Source organism: Gorilla gorilla, chromosome 17 (genome assembly GCF_029281585.2).
Source record: "Gorilla gorilla gorilla isolate KB3781 chromosome 17, NHGRI_mGorGor1-v2.1_pri, whole genome shotgun sequence".
Lineage (NCBI taxonomy): Eukaryota > Metazoa > Chordata > Mammalia > Primates > Hominidae > Gorilla > Gorilla gorilla.
This window is the reverse complement of record NC_073241.2, coordinates 35,666,952-35,689,316: the sequence shown is the minus strand read 5'-3', so window position 1 is coordinate 35,689,316 and position 22,365 is coordinate 35,666,952. Positions and strand designations below refer to the sequence as shown.

At 48.3% G+C, this 22,365-nt stretch overlaps 1 pseudogene; it reads right to left on the bottom strand.

The window, feature by feature from the left end:
• Positions 1-975: 975 nt before the first annotated feature.
• On the bottom strand, positions 976-14,476 carry LOC101136761 (ribosome biogenesis protein BMS1 homolog; annotated as a pseudogene).
• Between the last annotated feature and the right edge of the window lie 7,889 nt (positions 14,477-22,365).

Here is a 22,365-nt window from a genome sequence, read left to right as displayed (position 1 = left end):
TCAAAACAGTATGGTGCTGGCATAAAAACAAAAAAATAGACCAATGGAACAGAACAGAGACCTTTGAAATAAATCCAAACATATACTGTCAACTAATTTTTGACAAGGGCAAACAAGACAACACAATGGTAAAAAAGATAGTTTCTTCAATAATAGGATTTTCACATGCAAAAGAATAAAACTGGACCTTGATCACACACCATACACAAAAATCAACTCAAAACAGATACAAGACCAAAGACCCAAATAAGACCTGAAACCATAAAACTCCTAGAAGAAAGCAGAGGGGGAAAGCCTCTTGACATTGGCCTTAGCAATAATTTTTTGGATATCGCACCACAAGCCAGGCTACAAATGTAAACATAAACAAGGAGGACCGCATCAAACTAAAAAGCTTCTGCACAGCAAAGGAACAACCAACAAAATGAAAGGGGAACCTACAGACTGGAAGAAATATTTGCAAACCACATATCTGATAAAGTGTTAATATCCAAAAATCAGTAAAGAACTCTTACAACTTAATAGCAGAAAAACAACCCAGTTGAAAAATGGGCCAAATAGGAAATGACCAATAGGAAATGGGGAGATGTACATTAAAATAATACAAAGTAGCAGACATGCAGGATGAACAAGTTAGAGATCTAGTGTACATCATGAGGGCTATAGTTAATAAAAATATAATGTCTTTGGGATTTTTGTTAAATAAGTAGATTTTAGCTGTTCCTGTCACACAAACAAAAATCTAACTATGTGAGACGGTAGCTATGTTAATTTTCTTCACTATAGTAACCAGTTTACTATCTATATGTATCCTTTAAGATCATGTTGTCAACCTCAAATACATAAAATAAAATTTATTTTAAAAAAGAAAAGTTTGTCTTCAATCCAGAAAGACCCACTATTACCATTTTTTGGTGTTCCATTCCAAAATATCCCACAAATATACAATTGTTCAATCAAATTTAACGTTAGACTTTATACTTGAACATTCAAAGTACGTAAGAAATTATAGAAAAGTGTCTGTGTGACTCCCTGCCTGTAGAGCACAGGCTTCATCTCCACTAACACACACACGACCAGTACCTTATACAGAGAGTCCTTGTTTGTCTTTAGTCTGACACCATGGGCGAGCTCGAGGTGGCCCGTGGTCCACAATCCTGACCAGGTGTCTTTCTCACCCACTGGTTTCAACAAAGATGTTACTGGGTTATAGAAGGCTGGGATGGAAACAGGATACCAAGTTCGCATGAAGACAATATCTGAAAAGAGGTAATTTACGTTAACATTTTCAAAAGAAGATTCATATCCATATTGCGAAGAAACAAAGAACAAAACCTTCACTCCAAACTTCTCTACCTGGCTGCAAATTATTTGAAGGGAAAGCTCGCTAAGGAAACTATTCTCATAGATCTCAGAACTGTTACTGGGTGTGGCCAGGGGACTGCAGACACCAGGCGAATGGGCACACCGCATAAGACTGGGAGATCTAAGGCTGGAGCTGCTCAACTCTCTGGAGACCTGACTCCAGCCTCTCGTCACACTGGCTAGAAGTCAAGCATGAATGGTAACACCCTGCCCTGAACACTACTGAAGACACTCACCGCTCATCCGCAGCTTATCCTCAAAGCTAGCCTGGAAAGCTCCTTCTGGAGCTCAGAGTGCTCTCTTGATCTGCCCCCTTATCCCACTGACAGTTCGAATCACAGCATCTTCAAATTTGGCCACTTCCAAGGCAGAATTAAACATTCCCTACAGGTATAGCAAGATGAAAACACACACACACACACAAAATCATATACTTTATGCTTTACTTCTTACTTCAAACATACATCCTTGATTAAAGAACAAAAACAACTCACTGAAGGGTGATAAAATAATCAAAATGTATTTGCCCCTGAAAGTGGAATTACTACCTCAAAAAGAATACAACTCTTTCATTTTCCCCAAAATAATCATGTGAGTTCATGGGCATGCTCATCACCGCTGTCTGTGTGGAAGAGAAGATCAAAGAGGGATTTACTGGACTGAATTGGCCTAGGAAGCCTTTGCTGGCATCTCTCAGACTGGACTGCAGCCCAGATCCTTTTACTCAGATGCATGCACTTAGAACATGAAAACATAAGATAAACGCCGGTGGTATTATTACCTTATATTGTAAGAACATTTTATGACTTCCTAACTCTGTGTTTTCAATAGAAACATCCCTACTAATGAAATTGTCAATAAATACTGCTCAAACCACTCTCCCCAAACACTGTAAAACAGTACATCCGTTTATCTGTACCCTTGCCAAATTATCTGCATATACTTTGTCGATTTTTCTACTCAGTTAGACAAACTTGTGATTTTTTTCCCTTTCTTAACACCAATTTAAAAAGTAGGAAACAAAAACCTAGTGGATAAAATGACATATTTTCAATATGAGTTCTGTGGCAGTCTCACATGGAAGTCAGGAGGAACAGCCTCAATTCCTAAATAGCTGTTTACCACTGCTTTTTTGAGCATATTTAAGTAACACAGAATATAAAGGAGCAAACAAAATATGAAGTTTATAAAAGATTTCAAACACTTTTCTAAAAACATGAGGCCCACATTTTAGAGGTATTTCATTCCTTTTCTCAAACAATATGGACATTTATAAATATGAGAATATATAGATATAGACACCTTAATAAATGAAGTGTTCTTGAAAATTTCATATGGAAAACCAGTTAGCTTTAATTTCTTCACAATTTTTATGGATTTATCCAGATCAAGGACAACTCCTGTGGCAGCTATCCGAAAATCAGGCTAACAGGAGCCCCAAAATTTGAAAATAGGAATAATATTAGCAAGAGAAAAACTTCAATTCTATGTGACACAATAAATTACCAAAGTGAATTTTACTTACAATTAGCTAAGAAAAACAAGAGAGACCATCTGAACTTGCAACCCAGTGGTTTGACAAAAGCAATCCAAAACCTTAAAGTTGGTAAGCCAAACTAACAAGGGTGACTTAAGGCCAGGCACAGTGGCTCATATCTGTAATCCCAGCACTTTGGGAGGCCAAGGCAGGTGGATCACCTGAGGTCAGAAGTTTGAAACCAGTCTGGCCAACATGGTGAAATTCCGTCTCTACTAAAAATACAAAAATTAGCTCGGCATGATGGTGCACACCTGTAATCCCAGCTACTTGGGAGGCTGAGGCAGGAGAACCACTTAAACCCAGGAGGCAGAGGTTGCAGCGAGCCAAGATCGTGCCACTGCACTCCAGCCTGGACGACAGAGTGCGACTCTGTCTCAAAAAAAAAAAAAAAAGAAAAAGAAAAAAAGAAAAAAAAGGCTACTTGAGTACTTTCCTGAGAGTGATTTCAGAGGAATGTAATTTTACTATAATGATTTATTTGGAACGAAATGGAAAAGAAAAATACAGTTGCAATGTTTAGGAAATTAAAATTTGGACCTCCAGGGAAGATTCCATCTGCTCATTATTCTGCTTTCTTCTCTGTTTAATGGGACCAGTAAACCCTGCCCTGCCTGACTGACTGGTCAAATGAAAATGGAGTGAACAGACTGCTACCCCAGCACAGCTGCAGGGAGTCTTGTGTCTGGGTGGTCTCTGATGGCTCCTCATAACCTCATATAGTGCTTAGCACATGGTGAGCACTGCTTAAATACTTGCTCAGATAAATAAATGCAAAAGATGCACAAAAATAGGAAATGTACCGTTATAATTCTTCCACCTCCCCTCCTCTAATCCCACACCCTACTGAAAAGGATGTATGAAGATTAAAAGCAAAGGGAAATTTACTTTATAATAATAAAAATGAGTAATTTTCAACTTAAAGTCTCATGTACATAATAACCCACATTCAGGATATATTTCTCAAACCCATCTGTAAAAGAAATCGTCCAAGATAGTTACCATTATGCCACTGACAGACTGTATTGCCAAGAAACCAGTTCCCTGTGGAGTGATAGGGTCTTAAAGGAAAAGGAAAAAAAGAAATATAGCAAACCAGAAATTTTAGATTCTAGTTTAACATACTGGATATGGACATTTACATTTGGATATAGATTAACATATATACTCCAAACCACCTCCCCGCTCCCAGAAAACAGAAACATCTTAGGAGTGGAATTTTATGAAAGGAAAAGCACAAAGCTAAAATAACGCAGCCTGTAAAGTTTAATCTCGGCAATAGGCAAGTTATTGTAATCATATTTTACCCCAAAGGGCTGCTCCACAATGCATGTGCTGTGGGGTATACTTTAGAAGCCTTTGTCTTCCATTGTGGTCTTCAGTATAATAGAGCAGGATGGTCTGAAACCTCCTCCACCCTACAGAAAATATAATTGGATCTTGGGACTTGAGGATTTTCTTATACCAGCGATGTTTCTTCAGACGCATCTGAGGGGGATGAGAGGGTAAGATGATTGATAGAGGGGAAATCCACAGAGCCTCAGGCACCAAATATGCAGCAAAGGGACCCACCTGCACGTGTCCAACATTTCCCTCGCTGTTGCCCAAGCCACCCAGAATAATGGGGTAATGGGGGTAAAAGTTCTGCACAAATTCACAGGGAACATTTTCAATCTCAATGCGGACGTACATCCCAGGTCGAAAACCATCATACTGAACTCTGGCTTCATCATCTTGATCTTCAAATTCTACGTGATTCACCTGTACATGACGGGGTGGGGGGGAAAACCTGTATGCTGTTATTTGTAATAAACATAGGATTAACATGAACAAATAAGCAATTTCTAAGTAAAGGAACTGTGGACAGAATTATGTAGGCTTTATCCTATTAAAAATACTACACATTTGCCGGGTACAGTGGCTCATGCCTGTAATCCCAGCACTTTGGGAGGCTGAGGCGGGCAGATCACATGAGGTCAGGAGTTTGAAACCAGCCTTGCCAACATGGTGAAACCCCGTCTCTACTAAAAATACCAAAATCAGCTGGGCATGGTGGTGCATGCCTGTAGTCCCAACTACTCAGGAGGCAGAGGTGAGAGAATTGCTTGAACCTGGGAGACGGAGGTTGCAGTGAGTCAAGATCGTGCCACTGCACTCCAGCCTGGGCAATAGAGCGAGATTTCATCTCAAAAAACAAAACAAAACAAAAAAAACCCTACACATTTTACCTCTACAGTCTGTTCAGAATATGTCCCAATCATTTTCTTCTCTCCTGCTCCAAGGGACAGCAAATGTAGATAACTGTGGAGCCCTGCATGCTCGAACATTGGAAACATCCCCAGTCCACACTTTCTTTCCTCCCTTTCCAAATAATTCTTTCACACTTTTCCCTTGTCTTCAAACACCCACCACCACCCTCACCTTCACTCAGCTGATGGCTGTTTCCTGATTCACTCCAAAACCAAAAGAACCTCTACGGTCAACCCTCTACCAGGGTTTCCTCCCATATCCAGCCTTAACAGAGCTCTGACCTGGCCCATAGAGGAGCTATGTGTGGCTATTTAAATGAAAATTAATTACAATTACATAATATTTAAAATGCAGTTCCTCAATCACACTAGTCACACTGGAAGTGGTCCATATCAACTTGCAGCCAGTGTTACAAATATTGGGAAGCACAGACGTGCATCTCCATGATCACAGAAAGTTCTACGGGCAGCTCAGGCACAGATGATTTGTCCATGCCTCTACTCAGGGCCACACATCACTTGCTCACTAGACACCATCCACTCTTCCTGGACTTTATTCCAACAGCTCTTCCCTCTGTTCTCTCTCTTATCTCAAAACCTTTTGATTCCACTTCTTTCACCAAAAACTGCTTCATTTCTCTGCTTCTCTCTGCAGCAAAACCCCACAAAAGTTTTCCACAGTTGCAGCCTCCAGTTCCTCTGCTCCCATTCTCCTACATCCATGAAAATTGGTGCTTGCCAAGATCGCTGAAGGCCTCCACGCTGAAGGACTCCTCCAGTGGTCAACTCTGCCTTTACTGTAGTTAACACTGCAGTGGGATCTGAACAGTGTTTGGCCTCCGTGTACAATTGGACTCCTGCGTGCCTGCATGCTCACACTGCTTCTCCCTCTCCCTCCTAGGCACTGCTCAGGCCTCACGGCCGCAATCGCCCCATCTCACCCATGCCAGTCTTGCTCCTCCCAGTCACTCTGCACTCACTCCCTGGCCACCTCACAGAGTTAAGTGGCATCTACATGCTGAGGGCTGTACATCTAAGTCCCTGGCCAGACCTGTCTCTCCAGACTTGGCACTCCACTTGTCTGCATGATACCCAGCCGAACCAAACATCATCTTCCCAAAACTGCATCTGCAGACAGTTTCCTATCTAACCTGCAACAACCCATCCTTCCAGGAACTTCCAGTCGCCATCTTCATTTCCTCTCACACACCCCACATTCAGTCCACCAGGAAATCCTACTGACCCAGCTTCCAAATAAACTCTATCCGGGTTTGACTCTTTGTCTCATCTCCACTGCCAGCCCTCTGGTTTGTGCCACTGGACTGATCTCTACCAGACTGATGTCTTGGCAGAGTGATCTGATTACCTGAATGTCTCTCCTCTGCTCAAAACCCTCCAAGGACTCCCATTTCAGAGTGAAACATTCAGTCTTTTCCAATGGCCCACAAGGCTCTAGGTAATTTTAAATTGTAAATGGTGTGAAGCAAAAACTTCAGAGTTAGCCTAGTCATGCCTTTCAAAGGTCAACACAGACTAGCAACCACTAAGCTAATGCCTAATCAGGAAACAGTCCTTTGACTAGATGAAGATCTAGGATGAAACTCCATTTCAGAAATCATATACCTAATCTGTTCTAGCTTACACAGGCACTCCTGGCCTCACTAAGAAGATGCAACTCAGATGCTCACCATCAACTGTACACACGTTTCTGTGTCTGTCTCCTTCAGAGTGACATCACCGCCTCCAGCAACCTGCTCAGCACCCCCAGGCAGGAGGGCCACACCATCTCCCTTTATCTCCACATCTGACCTTATACTCCACATGTCCTTCTGAACTCTGACCAGGATGAGTTTTCAGAGCACTTCCCCTGAGAGCTCTGGTGTGTCCATAAGCCACACGGGCCACTGATCACCTGCCATTCAAATCAGGGAGCAGCGATCGGAATAGGCAGCATTGGCTTGCGCTGAAATGAACACACTGTCTCAGATCACTACATTGTAAAAGTCTCAAAAGTAGAGACCATGTCTCAGTCATTTCGGTTTCCTAATTCTTGTTACAAAATAGGTACGGATCTTTTTCTGGTGATCTGACTGTAGAAACAATGAGCTCACTGCATGAATAAACACACTCACATGCATCTACCCAAGAGTCCAAATGAAAGGCACAGAAGCAGGATAGGAAGCAGGGACCCAAAGAAAGTCAGGGATTCCTGCACTATGTGATAGTCTTGACAAGGGGCTGAGAGGAACTGAGGTTTCTCACCTGTGCTTCTTTCTGCATTTCTCCTTTAAGATCATCAAAATATGTGCTTTCTCCTTCATCATATTCCGCATCAAACATCTCCTTCAATTTTCTCTTCTTATCCAAATGCTTTTTCTTGGCACTTTCTTCTTCGTTGGGGTCAATTTCTTCCTTGTTTCTCTATATCTTCATTCTTAAATTTCCAGAAGAAAAAATTTTGTGTATGTTTATGAAGGTCTTTTCTTTAAACATTACATTTTTTAAAGTTCTATTTAAACAAAAATCTTAGCAAAAATCTGTTATCATTATCAATAAAACAAAACAAAACACAACATAGCCTTTGTCTCTGAATAACATGGTACTGCTACAGGAAATTATTATATCTGCATTACAATTAGCTGCTATTCCTTAAGCTGGCTGGGAACACAAACTAGAATAAAAATAACAGACATGTCCCTCACCCAGATGCTCCCAGACCCTGTTCTAAAGAAATATTAGGGAGAACAGGGACTTCATTCTTTTTTTTTTTTTTTTTTTTTTTTAATTTTTTTTTTTTATTTACTTTAAGTTTTAGGGTACATGTGCACATTGTGCAGGTTAGTTACATATGTATACATGTGCCATTCTGGTGTGCTGCACCCACTAACTCATCATCTAGCATTAGGTATATCTCCCAATGCTATCCCTCCCACCTCCCCCCACCCCACAACAGTCCCCAGAGTGTGATATTCCCCTTCCTGTGTCCATGTGATCTCATTGACTAGAAATACCATTTGACCCAGCCATCCCATTACTGGGTATATACCCAAAGGACTATAAATCATGCTGCTATAAAGACACATGCACACGTATGTTTATTGCGGCATTATTCACAATAGCAAAGACTTGGAACCAACCCAAATGTCCAACAAGGATAGACTGGATTAAGAAAATGTGGCACATATACACCATGGAATACTATGCAGCCATAAAAAATGATGAGTTCATGTCCTTTGTAGGGACATGGATGAAACTGGAAACCATCATTCTCAGTAAACTATCACAAGAACAAAAAACCAAACACCGCATATTCTCACTCATAGGTGGGAATTGGACTTCATTCTTTTAAATGACACTTAAATTTAAAAAGAGGAGAATGATGGCAATGGTTGAATGTAAGTCTGAGAAGCTAAGACTTCTGTGAGTGAAAAATCACAGTGGTCTTGGCAAATGACTATGGCAAGAAACGGTAGTAACTGTCGTCCAAAACTTAACAAGTAAACAAGAAAGCTTCTGTTTGGTCCCCACATCCCCACCCTTTAGGAAGGAATCTATCCATCCAGTCTGCAATCTTCACACATCACAAGTAAGATTTGCATTTCTCAATGTGGGCCTCTCTCAGAACACAATGACCAAGAACAGCCAGCTACGACAAAGTCATACCTGAGTGTCGGGGCCCGATTTTCCCTTGTGCACGTCCCCTGTTTCCAAGTCTTCAAAGTCACCGTAGAGCTCCTCTGGGAAAAGAACACCCAAAGGCTGCTCTGTGAGCCAGGCATGCATGTGCTGCTGGCCCCACCCATGACAGGCCCACAGTGCGCTCCGCGTTCCAAGCCTCATTCTTACTGTTCCCGTCACTAGACACACAGGCAAAACTTTGCACTAGGGAATGCTTCATAAAACAGTTAGTATTTCATCATCTGTTTAGGTAAACTAAATTGACCCAATCCACATTTCCACACTTCATGTCAAAAATCCCAATCTCAATTTTTCCAGTATAGATAATGGACACTCTTTCGTTTTTGTTTTTTTTTTTGTTTTTTGTTTTTTTGGAGATGGAGTCTCACTCTGTCACTCAAGTTGGAGTGCAGTGGCACGATCTCAGCTCACTGTAACCTCTGCCTCCCAGGTTCAAGCAATTCTACTGCCTCAGTCTCCCAAGTAGCTGGGATTATAGGCACCCGCCACCAGGCCCGGCTAATTTTTGTATTTTTAGTAGAGATGGGATTTCACCATATTGGCCAGGCTGGTCTCGAACTCCTGACCTCGTGATCTGCCCTCCTCAGCCTCCCAAAGTGCTGGGATTACAGGTATGAGACACTGCAACTGGCCAATGGACAATCTTTATGAAAGACACAGAGTTCTATCTGTGTCCCCCAAATGAATAATTCAAAGAGTGAATGGAAAAGTCCCACGCTGATAACCAGCACATGTGAAAAGGAGTCTCAATGTAAGTTCAACACAATGCAATCATGTAACACACCTAGGGGAAATTTTAGATCATATAAAACATAGCATTTAGATTAAGAGTAGAGCCCCAAACCACACCAAACCCATGGGAAGAGCTTATTCACCCATTCATTCCTTCATTTGTTTTTGGAGCTCAGGGTTCAATTATAGTTCCCACTCTTAAAAGAAATAGACAAGTAAGGCTGGGTGCAGTGGCTCACACCTGTAAACCCAGCACTTTGGGGGCCCGGGAGGCAGAGGTTGCAGTGAGCCATAATTGCGTCACTGAACTCCAGCCTGGGTGACAAAGTGAGACCCTGTCTCAAAAAAAGGAAAACAAAAGAAAGAGGCAAGTTAAAACTCATTTGGGAGAGCAATGTTTAGAAGGCTATTAAAACATTTTCACATAAGGGCCAAAGAACCAGGTGGATGTTATAAAAGATAGGAAGCTCCTGTTTGTAATAAAAGCAAAAAAGGATAAAATAGGAATAAACCTAACAAGAAGTGCACCAGAACTTTATTTATTTAAAAAAGAAGAAAAGCTTTAATATGCTACCAAAGGACAAAAGGAATAGCATCACTACCAACACTCGTAAGTGCTCTCCACACCAGGCACTGTGTTAAGTACTTTCCTTGCCTTAACCACATTCTTTAAACCAAGGAAGTAGATGTTGTAAATATTAAATACTGAATAATGGTATGTCCTCATTTGAAAAGGAAGACTAGACATCACAAATACGCCAATTCTCCCTTTAGCACAGTTACAACCCGAAACCACCACTAAGGATTTCTGGTCTAGAGAAGATAACACATTATACCCTCCTAAGAAGTGTAACCCAAACTCTAGAAATAATAGACAGGAGATGATCAATGGAGAATTCTGAAAGGTGGACAGAAAAAGGCTGCCGAGGGACTCTAGGACTAGGGAATGCATAGTGGCCAGGTGTCTCCCTGGACCTCATCCAATAGGACGGTGACCCAGGCCCAGAGTTTCCCAACTCCCAACGTAGCAATAAAAGGCAATCCAGGCAGACTCAGTCCCCGCAGATCAAAGGAGATCTTCCCCACAACAAGAAAACCAGCTCCATACACCAAGACAACCACCATTCCCCACCCACCTAGCTGCAGCAGGTGGCCCAGCCTGGGGAAGCTCCCCTGTTCCCTCAGGTGGGCAACAGCAGGGACTGGTGGGAGAATCCCAGTGATACATATTAGCCAAACAGACCAAAATAACACCATGAAGGCTCTGAAATTAAATTGCCATTGGAATCACAGCCCACAAAGTAGACCAAGACCTACAGACTAAACCTAAACAGGAGGACTGCCTGCAAAAATAAAAAAATTACATAGGCAGATGTTGGAACCACCTGACTCATCACCTATAACAGTCAGTATAAAAATGCTTCAACAAGCAACTACAAATCCTATGGCAACAATCAAAGAACTGAAAATATCAGCAAAGAAACTGAAGAAGAATCAAATGGAAATTACAGAAATATAAAATACAGTAACAGAAATTTAAAAAAAATCTAACTGGATGGGCTCTATTGAGTAAAAGTGGAGACAACAGAGGAGAGAATCAGAGAAGCTGAAACCTGATCAACAGAATTCACCCAGTCTAAACAATAGAGAGAAAATAACCTGAAAACAAATGAACAGAGCTGCATGGACCTGTGGGATGATAACAAAAGACCCCGCATTTATGTTATCTGAGTCCCACAGGAGACCAGAGCTGCAAAAGCATGCAAATAACTAATTCCTGAGGCTTCCCACATTTGGTGAAAGATATAAACTTACAGATTCAAGAAGCTGAGCAAACCTCAAAGTATACCAAAAGAAAGCAACACTGATTAAACTTTCAAAACGAAAAACAAAGAGCAAAAATGGCAGAATGCCTGTAGGGACACGCCAACTCAAATGCCATGGAGGCCAGAAGGAAGTGGCACAACATTTTCAAGTGCTTAAAAAAACCAACCAAACAAAAAGCTGTTGGCTGCAAATTCTATATCCCATGAAACTAACCTTCAGAAATGAAGAGAGAAATAAAGACATTCTCAGAGGAAGAGAATATAGGAATTTGTCACTGGTCAATTTAGAAATGCTAAAAAGTGGCTACAGAAATATGTTCTGTCATTTCCACAATACAAAAAATTAAAACAAAAAATCAAAATAAAAAATGGCTACAGAAAGTTCTTATGCAGAAGGGATGAATATGGGACTATGGGAGGAGGGACAAAGGAAAGACCAGAAATGTGGATACATACACGAGACAATCCACAGTTCTTAAAATCACATTTGATGACTGAAACAAAAACTATACCACCACGTACTACTCAAGCCAGTGATTTATACAAGTGGAAAAGGTAAAGAGACATAAATGCAAGGCAGGTTTCCACACTTTGAAGTGGTAAATACTGGTACCAGTAGACTACTATATTACAATACACATATTGTAACATCCAGAGCAAACACTTTAAGACTATACAAAGAGATACACGCAACTACATTATACAGAAATAGATCAAGATGGAGGGAAAGAAAAAGGAAACAAAAAAGCAAATAATAAAAACATCAGACATAAGCAATTATGTAACAATAAGCACCTTAAATGTAAATGGTCTAAATAAACCAAAAGACAGATTGATGGAGAGCCTATAGTAAACACATGGTCCAACTAAATACTGTTCATAAGAAACTTCAAACTCACTTAAGGACCTAAGTAGGTTGAAAGTAAAAGAATGGAGAAAGATATCCTGTGAAATCATTAATTTTTTAAGGCAGCAGGAGCGAATATATTAATATCTCATGAAGGAGACTTCAAGCAAAATAATTTCCCAGAGCTGGAGAGGGTCTTCACTGAATTTTAAGATCTAAAATTTCCTATGCTGCCTTGACATCTTTGAGCCTCACAGGGCCCCAAAGGCCTAGCCGTGGGTTTTCCTGTTTCTACCAGACACCCCCTACCCCACCACCCAACAGGAAAGGCTCCCCACCTGGCTAGTTCTTTTATCAGCCAGAACAGTTGCACCTCAGCCTAACAAGTTTCACTTCACCTGTCTACCAGCCCATGAATTTATTCAAACAAGCCAATTGCACTCCCCCTCGGGAACCATTGGTCATTGTGTGCTCTCGTTACTACCAAGCCTGCCTGCTTCCTCAGCCCCCCAGCCCTCACTCCACTACAGAGTGCAGTGCCCATGTGACCCTGTGTGGCATGCAGTGTCCTCCTCTGAGCTGTGGGTATATGTGACTAAAACACTGCTGTCAATCTCATCCATCCATGCCAGGGGTCGTGTTCAGCCATCTCCTACACTTTAGGGCAGGGACCCCTCCTTCACCAATGGGGTGAAAAGGAAGTGACCATAACAACTGCTTAATGACAAAAGGATTAACCCACCAAGAAGACATCTACTTCAACATCCTCCTCTTAGCAACTGTTAAAACTAGGCAGAGGCTGGGCACAGTGGCTCATGCCTGTAATCCCAGAACTCTGGGAGGCAAAGACAAAGGATAGCTTGAGGCCAGGAGTTCGAGCCTGGGCAACATAGCAAGTCCTCATCTCTCCGAAAAATTTTAAATTTAGCCAGGTGTGCCGGCACACACCTATAGTACCAGCTACTCAGGAGGTTAAGCCAGGGGAAGTACTTGACCCTAGGAAGTAAAGGCTGCAGTGAGTCATGTTCGTGCCACCGCACTCCAGTGTAAGTGACAGAGTGAAACTAGGCAGAAAAGGAGCAAGGATTTACAAAAGATCTGAACAGTCAACCAGCAAAATTTGACATCTGTATAACACCCCACTCCCCAACAGCAAAACACACACATTTTTAAAGCCAATAGAAATCCACCAAGATGAAGTACACTTGGGGCAATAAAAGAAATCACAGCAAATCTTGCTGTGCGCCCCTCTGCGCCGGCGCCGGCACCGTGCCCCTCTCTGCGCCTTCTTTTCTCACCATGGGGAAGCCTTTGGGGGCCTCTTGAAGGACCCCCAGATGCTTCTACTCACAGCCCCCAAAGCAGGGGAGCCTCCACTCCTCTGTCTGCAGCCTCCCCTGTCGCTTCTTGCTACCCAGGGTTCAGTGGCCTGGGGGCTGACGGAGGTGGTCGCCTCTGCCAAGGCCCCTCCCGGCACCTCCCTGGCTCATCCAGCCCACCTTCCTCCCACGCTGGCTCACGCAAAGTGCTCTGGTCACCAGGAGCCCTTCCTGACAAGCCCCGGCCCCTACTTGGCCTTCGCCCACCTGGCCTCCCCTGGAGCCCTGACCTGGGTGCCGGGCCTGCTGGGTCCAGAGCCCACCCCGCCCTGAACAACCCCGAGTCTCAGCCACCCTCAGCTCTTACCCTTTCACAGCTGGGGAGTGGAGCCTGGGCCTGTGCCTCTCCGCGCCTGCGCCGCCGCTGTGCGCCTCTCCGCCGCTCTCCGCCTCTCCGCCGCTCTCCGCCTCTCCGCCGCGCCGCCGCTGTCTGCCTCTCCGCCGCTGTCCGCCTCTCCGCCGCGCCGCCGCTGTCCGCCTCTCCGCCGCGCCGCCGCTGGCCGCCTCTCCGCCGCGCCGCCGCTGGCCGCTGTCCGCCTCTCCGCCGCGCCGCCGCTGTCCGCCTCTCCGCCGCACCGTCGCTGTCCGCCTCTCCGCCGCTGACCGGCTCTCCGCCGCGCCGCCGCACCGCCGCTGGCCGCCTCTCCGCCGCGCCGCCGCTGGCCACCTCTCCGCCTCTGGCCGCCTCTCCGCCACGCCGGCACCAGCGCTGTGTGCCTTTGCAAGGGCGGAGCTGCGTTCTCCTCGGCACAGACCCGGAGAGCATTGCGAGGGCGGAGCTGCGTTCTGCTCTGCACAGACCTTGGGGCACTGCCTCGCTTTGGGACAACTCGGGGACGCATCGACGGTGAATAAAATCCTTCCTGTTTGCAGCTATGTTTGTGGTTGGTGGCAGCGATGGACACTGCAGCCAGCCAGAGTGTAGAAAGGCATCGGGGTAAGTGCGCTATCCAGGCTGCACTGCTGGTGGCCTGGGACGGGTTGGGAGCTCTATCTCAGGCGTCACTGCCCGTCTTGGGTGGCTGGTTGGGTGTGCTATCGGGCTGTGCTGCCTGCACGGCGGGGGGGGGGGGCGGTTTGGGGGCTCAAACCGGGGCTGCACTGCCTTTGGCGGGGAGCCGGTTGGGGACACTATCCCAGACTGTATTGCTGGCAACAGTGAGGTGGGTTAAGTGTGCTATCTGGGGCTGCACTGTGTGGCTGTGGGGGGGTGGCGGTTTTGGGTTGAGGGCGCTATGGGGTGCTGTAATGCCCATGGTGCGGGGAGGCGGGGCAGTTAGGGTATATTGGGTGTGCTATTGGGGGGGGCGACACTGCTGGTGGTAGGGGGCAGGGTGGGTTGGGGGCCATATCAGGGGCTGCACTGATTGATTGCTTTAACTAGGATTTCTGGTACTATGTTAAACAACAGTGGTGACAGGGGGCATCCTTATCATGTTCCAGATCTTAGAGGAAAAGCTTTCCATTTTTCCCCATTCCATATGATTCTAGCTGTGGGTGTCTTTCCTGTAGCTTTTATTATGTTGCGGTATGTTTCTTCTGTGCCCGTTTCTTTGAGGATTTATAGCATGAAGGGATGTTGAATTTCATCAAATGCTTTTTCGGTTTCAGTTGACATGATCATACTGTTTTTGTTGTTTATTTGGTTGATATGATGTATCACATTGTATGTTGAGTGACTCTTGCATTCCAGGGATACATCCCACTTGATCATGATGAATTATCTTTTTAATGTATTACTGAATTTGATTCACTGGTATTTTGTTGAGGATTTTTGCATCAATATTAGAGATCCTGGCCTGTACTTTTCTTCTTTGATGCTTTTATCTGATTTTCGTATCACAGTAATAATGGTCTCATAGAATAAGTTTGGAAGTATTCCCTCCCATTTTTCAAAATAGTTTGAGCAGGATTTGTACTAGGTCTTTAAATTGTTTGGTGTGAAGCCATCAGCAGTGAAGACATCAGTTCCTGGGCTTTTCTTTACTGGGAGACTTTTTCTGATGGCTTCAATCTCATTACTTGTTACCAATCTGTTCTGGTCTTGGATGTTTTCATTGTTTAACCTAAGTAGGTTGTATGCATCTAGGAATTTGCCAATTTCTACTAGGCTTTCCAATTTATTGGCATATAATAGCCAGTTATGATCCTTTGAATTTCTGAAGTATTAGTTGTAATGTCTCCTTTTTTTAATCTGTTGATTTTATTTATTTGAATCTTGTCTCTTTTCCTAGCCTGGTTAAAAGTTTGTCAATTTTGTTTAGCTTTCCAGAAAACCAAGTTTTCGTTTAATCTTGTGTGTTTTTTATTTCAATTTTGTTTCTGCTATGATCTTATTTATTTTCTTATTTTCGGTTTAGTTTGTTCTTACTTTACTAGTTCTTTAAGATGTATTGTTTATTTGAAGTTTTTCTTTTGTTTGGATGGTAGGCACTTATAGCTGCAAATCTCTGCCTTTGTACTGCTTTCTGCGTAAGAAGTTTTGGTATACTGTGTTTTCATTACACTTTGTTTCATGAAATTTTTGAATTTCTGTCTTAGTATCTTCATTGACCCGCTAGTCATTTATTCAGGAGGGTAGTGTTTAACTTCCATGTGATTGTATCATTTCCAAAATTACTTTTCTTATTGATACCTAGTTTTATTCCTTTGTAGTGAAAAAAGATGGCCACGGAGACAGACAGCAGCGTGGTCAGAGTGGTAGGAGCCGGCCATCAGCGAGAGCTGCTCCATGCCTGGCTGCTGGGAGCTAGAGCCTGCGACCCACTGGCTTGCCTCACTGTAGTTGGTGGTGGCAGTGACAGGGACTGCAGCATGACCAGAGTGGTAGGACAGGGGCTATCCAGGGCTGCACCTTTCGCAGTGTGGGGTGGGTTGGGGGCGCTATCCAGGGTGTCATTGCCTGCATTAGGGGTACTGGTTGGTAGCACTGCACAGGGCTGCACTGCCCACGGCAGGGAGGGTGGGTTATGGGTGCTTTCTGGGGCTGCAATGCCCATAGAGGAGGACAGGTTAGGGCATATCGGGTATACGCTACTGGCGGCATTTGGGGATGGAAGTGAGGGGCGCTATTGAGGGCAGGACTAGCCGTGGAGCAGGGGCGAGTTCAGTGCTATCAGGGGCTGCACTGCTGGTAGCAGTCAACAGAGTTGGCATCCAAGGAAGGAGTGGTTCTCCTCTCCCTGACTCCACACTCCAGAGGGCGAACCACTCTTGGTCATACCGGAGTGCGGCAGGGCACGCAGCGTTTGCATGGAAATCCTGAGCATGGCAGAGCCCCCACACCCACTGTGGTTCCTAGGCCTGTGCACTCTGGGTCTGTGCCTCAGAGGCTGCCCGGCACCCCCGGGGACACCACGGGAGACAGGGCCCTGTGTGTGGAGGCGTCCAGAACAGGAATTGGCACCTGGGTGCGGAGGGCTGGCTGGGTCTGAATTTTTCTGCTTCTCCTGTTCCCCGAGGAGTGCAGCCCCGGTGGGCCCAATGGTTCCTGTGGAGTGGGGAGCTGGGTGCTGTGGTGTCTCCAGCACCCACCCCAGACCCCAGTTCCCGGCCAGCTTGGGCCAAAAGGAGAGGCTGGACTTTGGAGGGTGGGTGTGAGTGCCTTTGCTGAAACTGGCCCCTGCCACCCAGTGGCCGGCATGACGAGTTGAGGCTCTAACACTTCCACTTCTCACAACTTCCTCTAGGCTTTTCTGGCTTTGCCCACCCAGCTGCTCCGTGCCAGGAGGAGGAGGAGACACCTAGAGCCTGCAACACCACGGCTCGCCTCGCTGCGGGTGGGTGGCAGTGACGGAGACTGCAGTGCGCCAGAACGGTAGGAGAGCGGCCGCGGTAGGAGGGCAGGCGGCTGCAGGCAGGGTTGGGAGTCAGGCTTACAGCGATGGATGGGCTGCAGCAGTGGCCAGGTGGTAGGAGCCTTGTAGGGAGGGCTGGTGCATTGGCAATGGGCCTGGCTTTGCCCTGTGCCTGCGGTGGATCTGGCCCTGTACTGCTCTGCCTTGCCCTGTACCTGCCCTACTGTTACCTGGACTCTCGGCCCTGTCCTGCTCTGGTCCCATCCTGACCCTGTCTTGGCCCCGTGCTACCCTGTCCCTGCCCTGGTCTTGCCCTGGCACTGGCCCTGACCTGAACCTGCACTGGCCTGACCTTGGCTCTGGCCCTGGCTCTGGCCCTGCCCCTTGTCCTGACCCTGGTCCTGTCATGGCACTGGCCCTGCCAATGGTCGTAATCCTGCTCCTGTTCTGGCCCTGACCTGGCCTTGGAAATGTCCTGGCCCTGCTTTGGCCCATCCCTGCCCTGGCCCCACCATGGGCCTGCCTGTTCTGCCCTCTCCTGGCACTGACCTTGCCCTGCCATGGCCCAGTGGTGCCATTGCCCTGCCTTACCCTGCGCTGGTTGTGCCTTGGCCCCGCTTGGTGCTGGCTGCTCCCTGGACCTGCCCTAGACCTGCCCTGACGCTGCCTTGGCTTTTGCCCTGCCTTCACTATGGCCTGGCCCTGGCCCTAGCCCTGGTCCTGCCATATCCCTGGCCCTGCCCTTATCCAGGCCCTGCCCCTGCTGCTGCCCTGGCCCTGGCCTGGAACCTGGTCCTGTCAAGGACCTGCCCTGACTCTGCCATGGCCTTGGCCCTGCTCTGCCTTGTTCCTGGCCCTGACCCAGACCCAGACCCTTTCCTGGCTCTGCACTGGCCTTTCCCTGGCCCTGAGCTGGCAGTGGTCTGCCCCTGGTCTTGCCATCACCCTGCCCTGCTGTGCTCTGGATGTGTCATCACCCTGCCCTAGCCTTACTCTGCCTTTGACCCTGCCCTGGCCTTACCTTGGCCCTCACCCTAGTCTTCGCTAGGCCCAGCACAGACCTGGCTCTGACACTGGCCCTGGTCTTTGTCCTGCCATAGCCTTGGCCCTGAAGTGGACTTGGAGGTGTCCTGGCCCCAGTGTAACATGGCTCTGCATTGGTCTGTCTCTGCCCTGCCCCTACCATCGCCTTGCCCTGCTCTGCCCTCTCCCAGTACTGACCCGGCCATGCTATTTCCCTGCCCTGCCCTGCCTTGGCTGTGCACTGGCTGGGTTCTGGTCCTGGCCCTGGCCTTGCCCTGGACATGCTCTGATACTGCCTCAGCCTTGGCACTAGCCTGGCTCTTTCTTGGCATCAGCCCTGCTCTCTCTGTGGTCCGGCTTTTGTCCTGTCCTTCACTGGCCATACCATGCCCTGCCCTGCCCTGCCCTGACTCAGCCCTGACTCAGCCTTGGCCTTGGCATTGCCCCTGGTCCTGCCATATTTCTTGCCCTGTCCCTACCCTAGCCTTGGCCCTGACCCTTACCTTGCTCTGGCCCTGCCCTTGCCCTAATGCAGCCCCTGGCCCTGTCATGGCCCTGCCCTGGACCTGTTCTGGCCCTGGCACTTCCCTGCTTGAGACCTTGCCCTGGTTTTCCCCGGCCCTGACCCTGAAATGCGTGGCCCTAGCCTGGCCTTGCACTGCTCTGGCCCTTGCCCTGACTCTGGTCCTGTCACTGACCTAGCTCCAGCCCTGTTGCTGGTCTTACCATGGCCCAGACCCTGCCTTGGCCCTGCCCTGACACTGTCCTGGACCCTGGCTGTGCCAAGAACCTGCACTGTCCTTGCCCTTGTTTTGCTCCTGCCCCAAACCTGGTCCTGCCCAGGCCATTTCTGTGGCCCTGGCCCTGGCCCTGCCCAGGTCTTGGCACTGGCCTGGCCCTGCCCTGCCCTGTCCCTATGCTTTCCTGGCCCTGCCTTGCCGGCCCTGGCCCTGCCTTGGCCCTAGCCTGGCTTTGACCCTGCCCTGGCCCTACCTTGGCCTTCACCCTAGCCTTACCTGGGCACTGTGTTGGACCTGGCCATAGCACAGACCTGGTTGTGGTCCTGGCCCTGCCGTGGCTCTGGCCCAGACCCTAGCCCTGCCAGGTACCTGTCCTGGTGCAGCTCTGGGCCTGGCTTTGTCCCTAATACTTAGATGACCCTGGCCCTGCCCCTGCCCTTGCCTTTGCCCTGGCACTGGCCTTGGACATGTCTGTGGACCTAACCCTGGCCCTGCCCTGGAGCTGCCACTGTCTTGGCCCTGCCCTGGCCCTGGCCCTGCCCGGGCCCCAGCCATAGACCTGCCCTGGTTGGTCGTGCCCTACCTTAACCCTGTGCTACCCTGGGCCTGCTCCACCCTGCCCTGGCCCTGCCCTCCCTTTGGCCCTGCCCTGACCCCACCTTGGCCCTCACACTGGCCCTAGCACAGACCTGCTCCTATCTGTGGCCTTGGCCTGGCATTGACCCTTGCTCCTGACTCTGGTCTTGCCATGTCCCTGGCCCTGCCAATGACCCTGGCAGCCCTTACCCTGGCCCTGTCTTGTCCCTGGCCCTGAGCTGGCCCTGCCCTGACCCTGCCCTGAAGTGGATTTGCAGGTGTCTTGTCCATGGTTTAACCTGGTCTTACCATGGCCCTGTCCCTCCCCTGGCTCTGTCCTGTTCTTGTGCTGACCCTGACACAGACCTTGGCCCTGCCCCAGCCTTGTCCGAGACCTGGCCATGGCCCTGCGTCTGCCCTGGACCGGCACTGGCACTGGCATGGACCCTGGCCCTGGCCCTTTGCTACTTAAGGCCATACCCTGGCCCAGCCCTGGTCCTGACCCTGTCCTGGCCCTAATTTGGCCTGGCTGTACCCTGGCATGCTATTCTGGCCCTAGCCCTGACCCTGTCCCTGTCTCTGTCCTGGTCCTAGCCCCGTTGCTGGTCCTGCCATGGCCCTTGTTCTGACATTGCCCTTTTCTGGTTCTGGCCCTGGCCCTGTCCCAGCCCTGCTCTGGCCCTGGTCTGAACCCTGGCCCTGCAATAGACCTGCCTTGGTCCTGCCCAGATCCTGGCTCTGGCCCTACCTCTCTACCTCTGCCCTGGCCATACCCTTGCCCTGGCCTGGACCCCGGTCCTGGTCCTTGTCCTGCCCCAGCCGTGGCCCTGACCCTGCCCTGCCTGTGCCCTGTTCTATCCTGGGCTGGCCCTGCCATGGCCTGGTCTTGCCATTGCCCTGCCCTAGCCTGCCCTGCTTGTGCCCTAGATCTGCCTCGCTTGTGCCCTAGATCTGCCCCAGCCTTTGCCCCTGTCTTGGTTCTAGCCTTGACTCAGCCCTGGACCTTCCCTGACCTTGCCTCAGCCCTGGCACTACCCTGGCATTGCCTTGGCATTTGCCCTACTCTCTCTATGGCCTGGCTGTGGTCCTGCCCTGCTCTGCTCTTGTTCTGTCCTGGCACAGCCCTGGCCCTGGCCCTGGCCCTGCCGTATCACTGGCTCTGGTCCTGCCCTTATGCAGACCTGACCCTGCCACTGCCTTGGCTTTGGCCTGGACCTTGGCCATACAGTGACCCTGCCATGACCCTTTCCTGGTCCTGGCCTGGAACCTGGCCCTGCCAAGGACTCGCCCTGGCTCTGTCATGGCCCTGGCCCTTTCCTGGATTTGGATGTGTCCTGTCCCTTATTTGCCCCGGCCCTTCCCTGGCTCTGCCATACCCCTTCTCTGGGGTAGGGCCAGGGTCAGGACCAGACCAGGGCAAGTTCAGGACCAGAGTAGGGCCATGGTAAGGCCTGAAGATGGGAAGGGCCAGGGCAGCGGCTGGACCAGGGAAGGGTCAGGGCCAGGGATGTAGTAGGACTAGGGGCAGAGCCGGCACTAGGGCTGAGCCAGGGCAGAGCAGGAGAGGTTACTTTAGGCTATTACGTAAGATTTTTATTTTAGATTTTTAAGATAACTATAGTAGTAGTAATGTCTATACTATGTTGTTTGTAGTAGTAATAGTATTTGCAGTAATCACTAAATTTTAACTAATACTATCTTTGCTTCCAGTAGTGTTCTATGAGTATACTTTTATCAACATGTAAATATGTGAGGCATTGATTCTCATAATAATTCTATATGCTAGGTACTTAAAGCATCCCCATTTTCCAAATGTAGGAAACAGGCATAAAGAAGGTAAATACTTGGCCAGATTACTCCTGTAATCCCAGCACTTTGGGAGGCCAAGGCAGGCAGATGGCTTGAGCTCAGGAGTTTGGAATCAGCCTGGGCAACATTGTGAAACCCCATCTCTACTAAAAATGCACAAAAAGAACTAATTTAAGTTTCTTGTAGGATTCTGGTTATAAAACACTGGTCAAACACACAGGGCATGGATAGGGCAGGGCCAGGGACAAGGTCAGGCCAGGAAGGGGCCAGGGCCAAGGCAGGGCCAGAGCTGGACTTGGAGGTGTCCTGGTCTGATTTGCCCTGCCCCAACATTGGCTCAGCCCTGCTCTGGCATGTCCTGTCATGCCCTGTCCCTGGCCTGAGCATTGGCCCTGGCCGTGTCCTGCTTCTGGCCCTGCCCTGGAGTTGACCAGGCACTGCCATGGCCCAGTCCTGCATTGCCCTGCCCTCCTCTGCCCTGGTGCTACCATGGCCCTGCTTGGGCCCTAGCTCTGCCTCGACTCTGGACCTGCCATGACTCTGCTCAGCCCTGGATCTACCCTGACTCTGCCTTGGTGTTGCCCTCCCATCTCTATGGCCTGGCTCTGGCCATGCATTGCACAGACCATGCTCTGCCCTGCGTGCCCCAGCCTGGGCCCAGCCCTCATCCTACCATATTCCTGACCCCAGCCATACCCTTGTTCTGGCCATGACCCTGCCGTGGCCCTCCCCTGGCCCTTCCTTGGTCCTGCCCTGCCGTTCCATGCCCTGGCCTTGCCCTCACCC